The sequence below is a fragment of the Tachypleus tridentatus genome, chromosome 13, assembly GCF_004210375.1.
Source record: "Tachypleus tridentatus isolate NWPU-2018 chromosome 13, ASM421037v1, whole genome shotgun sequence".
Classification (NCBI taxonomy): domain Eukaryota; kingdom Metazoa; phylum Arthropoda; class Merostomata; order Xiphosura; family Limulidae; genus Tachypleus; species Tachypleus tridentatus.
In genome coordinates this window covers 50358312-50368173 of record NC_134837.1, presented here as the reverse complement: position 1 = coordinate 50368173, position 9862 = coordinate 50358312, and positions in this window count along the sequence as shown.

Sequence of the window (9862 nt, the reverse complement as noted above, 5' to 3'; positions counted from 1 at the left end):
ACAATGTTAAGGAAACTAAAAAGCTTTATAGTTTCTGTCACTTTCAGCTGAATTTCTACAAAACTTAATTTGCAAACTTCTCTTCTCCATGAGAAATTCAAAGTCTGGAAAAATAAACATCTTAAGTAGATACAAACTTCTTAGTAAACGTCACTTGACCTCAAATAAAAATACATGACTGTCTGAGGTATACAAGAAAAATATTAAATATTAAATAAAGCACACAAACATCTTATTCCTGATAATGCACAACATTCTTTTATTCCTGGTAACACAATAAATACAGTTCTAGATGGAGATGTGCCATATGTAACTCACTGTCTGAATTATGATTCTTATGGTAGTTCCAGTGCATAAAACATCAAATAATACAATTAGTAGTGCTTGAAAACAGTATTTGGCATAAAAAAATAAAAAGCATTTATTTGAAAAAATACGTTTAGAAACATCTAAGTTTTATTTGTGGATGTTCTTTGCCCAAGAGGCTTAATAGCCGTATTTCTGCACACAAAAAATGTTATTCTTGCACATAACTAAAACAATAAACTGGTGAAGTTAAAGGATAGTAGTCCTGATAAAACATCCACTATGTAACTTAAAAATAAAAGAAATAAATCAAACATTTCATTTATTAATATATTAATTTACACACAAAAAACCATTTAAAATGAAATACGCCCAACATATCAAGTCTGAAACTAAATTAATTTTTCATTCAATTAGTGCAACAATAACAAATTGAGTTCTTAGAAAGGTAACTATTCCATAATAGTGTTATTATGTTAATACACCACTACAAATAAAGAAGAAAAGCACATGGAATCCTATTACCTTCCCTATATAACTTTAATGTTTGTATGTATGATAGTCAAATATAATAAGAAACTTAGATTAGTTTATCAAAAAACAAAAGCTAAGACTTTATCCTTAATTTGATTTCTTTTTCCCTATTGCATCAAATATGTAGTTGATTAATTATCAACTAAAATGTTTCAACTTTTTAGTTCTATACTTTGGGATGTCAAAAATATTCTAAAGTTAGAAGTCCAACACAATTAAGTTATTGTATTCTCATTTGATTATTTTGTATCAGATGCATTAAACATTAATCTACTTAACTGTTCCATAAGTTTTTTAATATTGTTTCTAAATGTTTTTAATATTTAAGGATGTTTAAAAAGTCTAGATAGATAACATAAAGAGCACGTGCTTTTAATGAAATTGTTTTAACCTTTTAATTTTGTACGGTATGTCATTAAAAAAGATTTTCAATGTTAGTAATACACCCAAATGAAAATATTCCAAATTATATACGTAATATGATACATGATATAATTTGTTTCAGACGAGTCTCCAATTTATTATTTTAGGTATGTTAATGTATTACGAATTCAAGTAGCCGGAAAATTTTATTTTATTTTTAATTTAGAAGTTGATTGAATGTCAATATGTATCAAATTTATATTTGTCTACAAAACTGATACACAAAATTTTCTTTCTTAACATAAATATATTTTAATTTACAAACAACAATAAAAGTTGTAATAACACTGCACCACAAAGTTTTTGCTTCTTGAACACTGTTGGGTGTTCCTTACAGATTTTTTGGCTGCTGATCACAAAAATCACATCCAAATTTGCCCATCACGTACCGTTTCATCGAAATCTTCAGTTTCACCAAGACATTGCTACAATGGAAAAACGATATCAGGGCAACTGGAATCCGTCAATGCTTACTGACTACTGTTGAACACTGCAACGTGATGCACCGGACATTGAATGCAAACAAAAATCAGGAGCAAAACACTATTAATTATGTTGAGCTTAATAGCGTATTAGAAATATAAACGCAATTAAATACGTTATTGCCGGTAAACAGTTATTTTATTTCTATTTCTCAGAGTTATTACGCAATGAAGCAAAACCAAAACTATATTTGTGCATACCCACCAGGTACCTGTCACAATCAGCAAACACTTTTCAGGAAGCAAAACTTTTCAAAAATATTGTTGTGCAGTGTAATGATTATTAGAAATAATGATTTATAAACAAACGTTTTCCAAACTTACAAACAATACTGAGTTTTCTATCTGGTCTTAAACTGAACATTTTATTGACGGTTCACGACAAATGAATTATTCTATGTTGTATTTTGATTAACGGCTAACCTAACACAATTTGCAAGCTGACTTTACTCCAATGAAGATGACTAATGTCCTCTAAAGTAGAATTTCTAACATGCAAAGTTAATTTTAGAAACTTAGTTTCATTTTTATAGAAGTAACAGATAAGGTTAGCAATCCCTTTTAACATAAGTATAGACACAAATATTACTTAAATGTGATTCGAAACCAAGTCTTAAATAAATATTTAGTTTCTAAAACAACATATATTAAATAAGTTCATTTTTGTTGCAAGAAGGAAAACGTTAAATATGTAAGAACGTGGATATCCATTCAAATCCAACACGCATCACAGCAACTAGAAAATAACTTAGTATAACTAACAAAGTAATAACCAAGTGTGACATACACCTAAATCTTGTTACTTGAGTTGGTGTAGAGTTGAAGTTGCTGTAAAGTTAAAGATTTGTCAATCATGATCTTGTTAAGCAAAAAATTAAACTACCTAAATTTTGCTAATCATCAGCTCCTCACATTAAATGTTTGTTCCATTTTGTCAAGGTAACTGGCCTACTTTCATTCTCAATTATATAACAATGTATAAAAGGTCAGTACATCGAATTAACCCTATATTGGAGAAAAAATATTAACTATAGTTCTAAATTTATAAAGAAATTTATTCAAGAAATGTAACAAAAGCACAAGTTTGTTATGTTACTAAGAGTTTTCTACTAAAGATATATCTTTGAAATGTTAAATATTTTTGACTCAGACTAATGGGTGAGTGTGCAAAGTGATATTCACGCGAAGAATAAAAATACTTTATATAATACAACCGTCAACAATAGCACAAAGTCATGTAAGTGCTATTAGTACCAGCCATCCCTAATTCAGAAGTGACAGACGAGAACAGTCATTCTTAACAGGGACCATATGGCTTCCCTGGGAGCCATGACGCATTTAAAGGGAGCCACAGACTGAAAACTGTAAGAAGGGGAGCCCCAATGGGTTATGAGAGGCTCTGGTAACTGAATCGATCAAATATCCATGCAGCAGTTTATGGTCGCGCCACCTTGTTTTGTTTGTTTTTTGAATTTCGCACAAAGCTACTCGAGGGCTATCTGTGCTAGCCGTCCCTAATTTAGAAGTGTAAGACTAGAGGGAAGGCAGCTAGTCATCACCACCCACCGCCAACTCTTGGGCTAATCTTATACCAACGAATAGTGAGATTGAACGTCACATTATAACGCCCCCACGGCTGAAAGGGCGAGCATTTTTGGCGCGACGGGGATGCGAACCCGCGACCCTCAGATTACGAGTCGCACGCCTTAACACGCTTGGCCATGCTGGGCCGCCTCTTCATTTTTCGTTACTGTATGTTCAATTCAATCAACTATTGCTGTTAGTCTTTTTGAACTTTTGAGCTTTGTAACATTTAAGTCAACACTTTTACATTTTCAATTATGTAAAAGATATTTGTGCTATTAATTAATTTGTATTGCAGATTTAATGTTGATATTTGATTTTTATTGCAGATACTATTGCTAATTTTATTAATTATTATTTTTTCATTCAAAACGATATTTTAGGCTATTTTAATATTTTAAGTTCCCGATCTGTTATACTTAAATTATTAGTATCTGTTATTTGCTTCTTTGCATCAAGAATAGAAAAACAATTAAGAGACTCAGTGTTTAATTCTAACTTGAAAGGTGATTGCATATTTATAGTTTAAGTCTGTTGATCAAAAGCATTCATTTATGCAACAAACGTGAAACATTAGGGCTTACTGTGACATGATTCACACAGACTAAATATTCTTTAATTTTCATAATAATTAAAGTTTACAAACTCATTTTTCTTTGTAAACACAGATTCCGATTTAATTGTTCTACTTGAGTTGTAAAAATAATGATTTAATCTTTTTGTTTGTTTTGGGAATTTAGCGCAAAGCTACACGAGCTAGCCGTTCCTAATTTTGCAGCGTATGACTAGAGGGAAGGCAGTTAGTCATGACCACCCACCGCCAACTTTATGGCTACTCTTTTACCACCGAATAGTATGGTTGACCGTCACGGCTGAAATGGCGAGCATGTTTGATGCAAAGGGGATTCGAACCTGTTACTCTCGCATTACGAGTCGAACGCCTTAATCCACCTGACCATGCCGGGCCTAATTTAATTTGACATGCTATGTGCGATACATGAAATTCATATTAATGTGTTATCATAAATGTTTACATTTGTTTATATTTTTGAAACTAGTCACTTATTCATTATTTTCCTTGTAATAAGTGCCTCATAATTATTTTTATTATTTCAGAAATAATTCTACCCATGAGTTCCTAGGCAAAAAAAAGTGTCGGCATTATTCGGTGGAATACTTATCGTATGGTTTCATCTCCACAAAACCCATCTCTGTTCCTGTGTTTAAACTGCACGACTATATTATAATATGAAAGCATGAGGCCAAGCAAATTGAAAAAAAAAAAAAATGGATGCCTCGCATCCAGAAAAGAAAAATAAACCCTTGGATTTCTTCGAAAACCTTCGAGGTAATTTCGACAGAAGGCCAACACTGAGACAAATGTTTACTTAAACGTCACAGAAATTAGACAAGGGTTTTATTGCGTTATACAAAATTATTAAACTGACTGCTAAAACTGGAAATACTCACAACATTGGTGAGTCGCTTAACCTACCTTTAGTGTCCATAATAATATCTGATGTCGTGAATTTGAGTGCTAAAGAAACAATTCAGGCAATTCCTTTGAGTAACTCCACTGTTGTCGGAAGAATCGATGAGATGGCACGGGACATTGAAGAGGGATTGGTCAGTTCAGTACAATCCAAAATTGTCATTTCCGACAATTGTGTGAAGAAAATGACGAAGACTTCCGGATGCTGCTGCTGCATTCCAATGTGTGGTAGTTTTCCCAAGGGAAACTGTCTTAAACGTTTTGTTACACTCTGTGACACCATAGTTTCCATCATGTCTGATAAAGAGCATGGAGAAAAACTCGCTAATGCTAGGGTGGACATATTCTATCTGGCAGATATCTTTAAGAAACTTAATTTATTAAATAAAATCCTACAGAGCAAAAGCGGTAACCTTGTATACAGTAAGAAAGCCATTGTTCCTTTCCTTCAGAAACTCGAAGGCTATTGGCACAATATCAGACGTCAGTAATTTTTACAATTTCTAAATCCAAAGACGATCGCAGAGGCACTGAAGGACGATGACATTACTGTTTATATGAAACATCTCAAACAGATACATAAGGATATTCAAGAAAGATTAATGACCTGTTAAACCTCGGTATCCTGAATTGGATTTTGAATTAATTTGAAGTACAACCCACACAAGTTTGAGCAGAAATTCAAGAGTTTGATTGATCTTCAGAGTGATATAACTGCACGTTGGCACCATTTCAAGATAGCATGCGTCACTGGAGATGCAAGATAGTCTAGTAGTTTTCGTATGAAACATCTGTCAATCCTGGGTGAACGCACCCGCAAACTAACGTGGCAGGGGTTTAGTTTAGAGAGAGAGATATCTGAAGAATTCTCTTCCAACTGGGGTGTTCAGGAACGTTGTGGTTCCTCTTCGGGGTTGTTTTTCTTTTATTTTGACTCTCTTTTGGGTGTAGGAGTGAGATTGGTCATAATATTGATGAGCGAGACAAAGGTAGCACCGGAGAAACCAGCCAGATCAGATCCCGAAAAGCAAATGTCAAAGTAAATATGAACATGGACATAAACGCGAAACGACCCGATTCAGGGCATGGCAATAAAGTTGCCTTGGCTGGGATCTAAATATCCAATGCCTAAAATTTGGCTGTGGGGGAAAACGGGAGTGCCCCGAGAAAACCCACTTTCACAGGACAGGCGCCGAAAGATTTACCTGTCCTGTGCCCGAGACCATATAAAGAAATACACATTATATACCACATTATATACGTGAGGTTAGTCCTTTATATACTTTGTTGTGTGATTTGTAATTGCTGAAATATGATCTATGGTGAAATATATTTGGTTGGTGCACTGGCTAACTTACAGAGTGATGCAGTTAGTTTGTTTCTGTGCTCTGCTTTTAAATATTTGTATGGTATTTCTAATAGCTATTAGTCTGTTTCTAAGAGTTGGTAAGTTACTGATTTGGTGTATATAATTTACGGGAGTGTATGGTGGTAGTCTGTATGCTGCTCTTAGTATTTTTTGTTGTACTTGGATTTTCTGAAGTGTGTTATTTGGCATATTATATGTGACTGGTAGTGATGCCAAATGTCTTTTAAACGCCAGATCTGGATTAGCAGCTAAATCTCGAACGAAATGAAACGTGACGTCACAGCTGAAACTTGTCCGAATTAGGAACATTGTGATGCAATTCGACGCAGTATCAGTTGTTTCAATTTCAAACTATATTTATATGAAGAGTAATTATACTTATGAAAATTATTATTAGTAATTGTTACGTTAGGTTAGATTCGCTGCAGTTCAATAAGACAAACGTGATACCAATAAGCTTTATGACGTCATACGCCCGAATGACGTCATGTTTCATATTGTTACATTTCGTTCGAGATTTAGACGCAAGTCAGATTTGGCTTAATATTCTGTTATTTCGATTTAAAATTTTTGTTAAAAAAAACAAAAAAAATGTTAATATAATAGGTTACCTTTTTCCTTGAGAAAAATATATTATTCCGGTGCCCTAGCCTTTTATCCACAAATCTTTATTTCTGACTTATGGTAACACTAATCTAAGATGAGCATGTCATTGTATAATGATAAAACTCAAGTGCTTGAACGAGTTTTCATTAAGAAGCTATTTTGTGTCCGGAAAAATACTTTTGAAGTATCAAATATATAATAATACGTTTATAGAGAGATTAATAATTTGTTATCACCCTTATAATGAATAAGTGGCTGAATATCAGCAATAAATCTGATACGAGTAAACGTCCAAGAGTTGGTTGTGGATGGTGATTACTATCTGTTTTTCCTCTAGTCTTACACTGCTAAATTGGGGACGGCTAGCGCAGATAGCCCGCGAATAGCTTTGCCAGAAATTCAAAAACAAATAAACAAGAAATTAAACACTCCCAATTTTAAAAAATCCAACTTCCGAATATTTCAAAATAAAGTGTTCACAATTAAATCCAAGGAAAGCTACATTTCGTTTGTTTGTTCATCAGAACAACAAAGGTGCTCGTATTGCTTCATATCGTGTTAGTTACCGTACTGCAAAAGCAGGTGAAGCTCATATAATTGCAGAAGATTTGATAAAACCATGCGCAAAAGATTTGTTAGAGTGCACGATTGATGAGAAATATCTCAGAAACATTAACTCTGTACCCCTTTCTGACAACTCAGTTTCTCGAATAATCAAGGATATATCAGCAAATTGTTTATCGGATTTAATAAGGCAAGTAAAAGCGAGTCCAACTTTTTCGCTTCAAATGGATAAATCAACAGATGTCGCAGGTTATGCGATGTTGCTTGTGTTTGATTCACGAAGCTAGTTTTGAAGAAAACATGCTAATCCTACTCAAACAACAAACGAAGAAATATTTAAACTGATCGATTTATTTATGGAAGAATATGAGATCCAGTGGCAGCTTTGCTCAAGTATTTGCACTGATGGGGCTGCAGCTATGATTGAAAGATTTTTAGGCGCAATAGCAGGCATAGAAAAGAAAAACACAAGCATTGAGAGTATCCACTGCTGTCTTCATCGTCATGTACTTGCAATGAAACGAATGCCAGAAGACTTAAAAGAGGTATTGAGTTATGTCATAAAAATAGTTAATTTTATAAAGCAAATATCACTCCATGTGAGGTTCTTTAGTTTACTATGTGAGGATATGGAAAGTTTGCACAAAAATTTGTTGCTTCATGCTGAAGTCCGATGGCTTTCTCAGAGAAAAGTGCTTGCTCGGTTTTACGAAGTGCGTGAGGAAATTGGTTTCTTTTTATCTGAATGCCATTTTGAACTTGCATACAAATTAAGGGACAAATGCTGGATACAGAAAGTGGCTTACTTTTCGGACGTATTTTCCTATCATAATGAAATGAATGCTGCAATGCACGGTACCAGAGTAACGTACTTCAAAGCTCAGAGTGAAAATGGAAGGGCTTCAACATTAGCTAAAAATTTGGAGTGAATGTATACTTATGAAAGAACTTGATTGCTTCAAAAATCTCAGTGGTTTTTTACTTATGAATGAAATTTCCTTAAATGAAAATGCAAACGTTTCAATCTTGCAGCACATATCTGATTTGTGTACAACTACTGGGAAGCACAGTCACGACAGAAAGTGTTCGTACCCCTTCGTACAGAGTTGTTTTTACTCATAACTTAAAACGTATGACGATTAGGCTAATAGAAGTAAACTGTATTATAAATATTATACTAACACACATCTACACAAATCTTTATGTAAAGACATAATAAACGACAAATAAACAAATAACAAAAAATAGGAAGAGCAGAAAGTGTTCGTACAGTTCAGGATGTGTGAAAAAACTGATATTCCCGTAAATATTTTGTTTAATTTGGCGAATAAACTACATTATACCATTCTAAAACTAGACACTGGGTTCATAATTATTGGAATTTAGCCAGCAAAAAATTTGCTTCCGGCAGTTTAGCGCCATCTCCGTCATTATCTGCTTGGTCATCATGGCGAACAGGAAACAACTGTCCAGTGATTTAAAAAACCGAATTATTGTAAACTGCAAGTCTCGTGTGTCTCTTTCTGGTATTGCTGCACAGCTTAATGTGCCAAAATCTACTGTTCAAAGCATAATTGTCAAGTTCAAGCTCACAGTATCAATTGCTAACCTCCTTTGTTCCGGATGCTCCACTAAAATTCCAGAGAGAACCAAGAGGAAGGTTCTCAGAGAAGTTAGTAGGAACCCTCGTTTCACACGTAATGACATACAGAGACTGGTAAGGGAAACTAGGGTTGAAGTAAACATCTCTACAGTTACGAACATGTTACGCTCTTCTGGGTTCAAAGCATGCCGTCCTCGTAAAACTCCATATTTAAAGCCTGTTCATTTAGAAGCACGATTGAGGTATGCAAGAAAGCATGTAGATAAACCCTTTACCTATTGGAAAAGTATTCTTTGGTCAGACAAGACTAAAATCGAGCTTTTCGGCCACAATGATGTTCGGTATATTTTCCGTAAGAAGGGGGAATGACATCTTCCAAAGAACACCGTCCCTACAGTTAAACACAAAGGTGTCTCGATTATGCTATTGATTGGGTTCCTTCAGCTATTCTGGTGTAGGCAGCCTTCACCACACGTCAACGGAATCATGAAAAAAGAAGAGTACGTTGATATATTAGGCACTTATATCAAGAATGATGCTCGGAACTTGCGGCTTGGGCGTCGTTGAATCTTCCAGCACGACAATGACCCTAAGCACACATCAAAATATGTACAATCCTGGTTGCAGAGGAACCATATAATCGTTCTGGAGTGGCCATCGCAGTCACCCGATCTCAACCCAATTGAAAATGTTTGGCATTAATTGATAACCAGGGTTCATCAGCGTCATCCGAAAAACGTGCAAGAGTTGAATGCCTATTGTAAAGAAGAATGGAAGAAAATACCAGTTGAGTATTGTCAAACGATCATGGAGGGCTATGAGGAGAGATTGTGCCAAGTAATTCACCTGAAAGGCTACACAACTGACCATTAAAGTTGACGCACAAACACTTTCTGCTC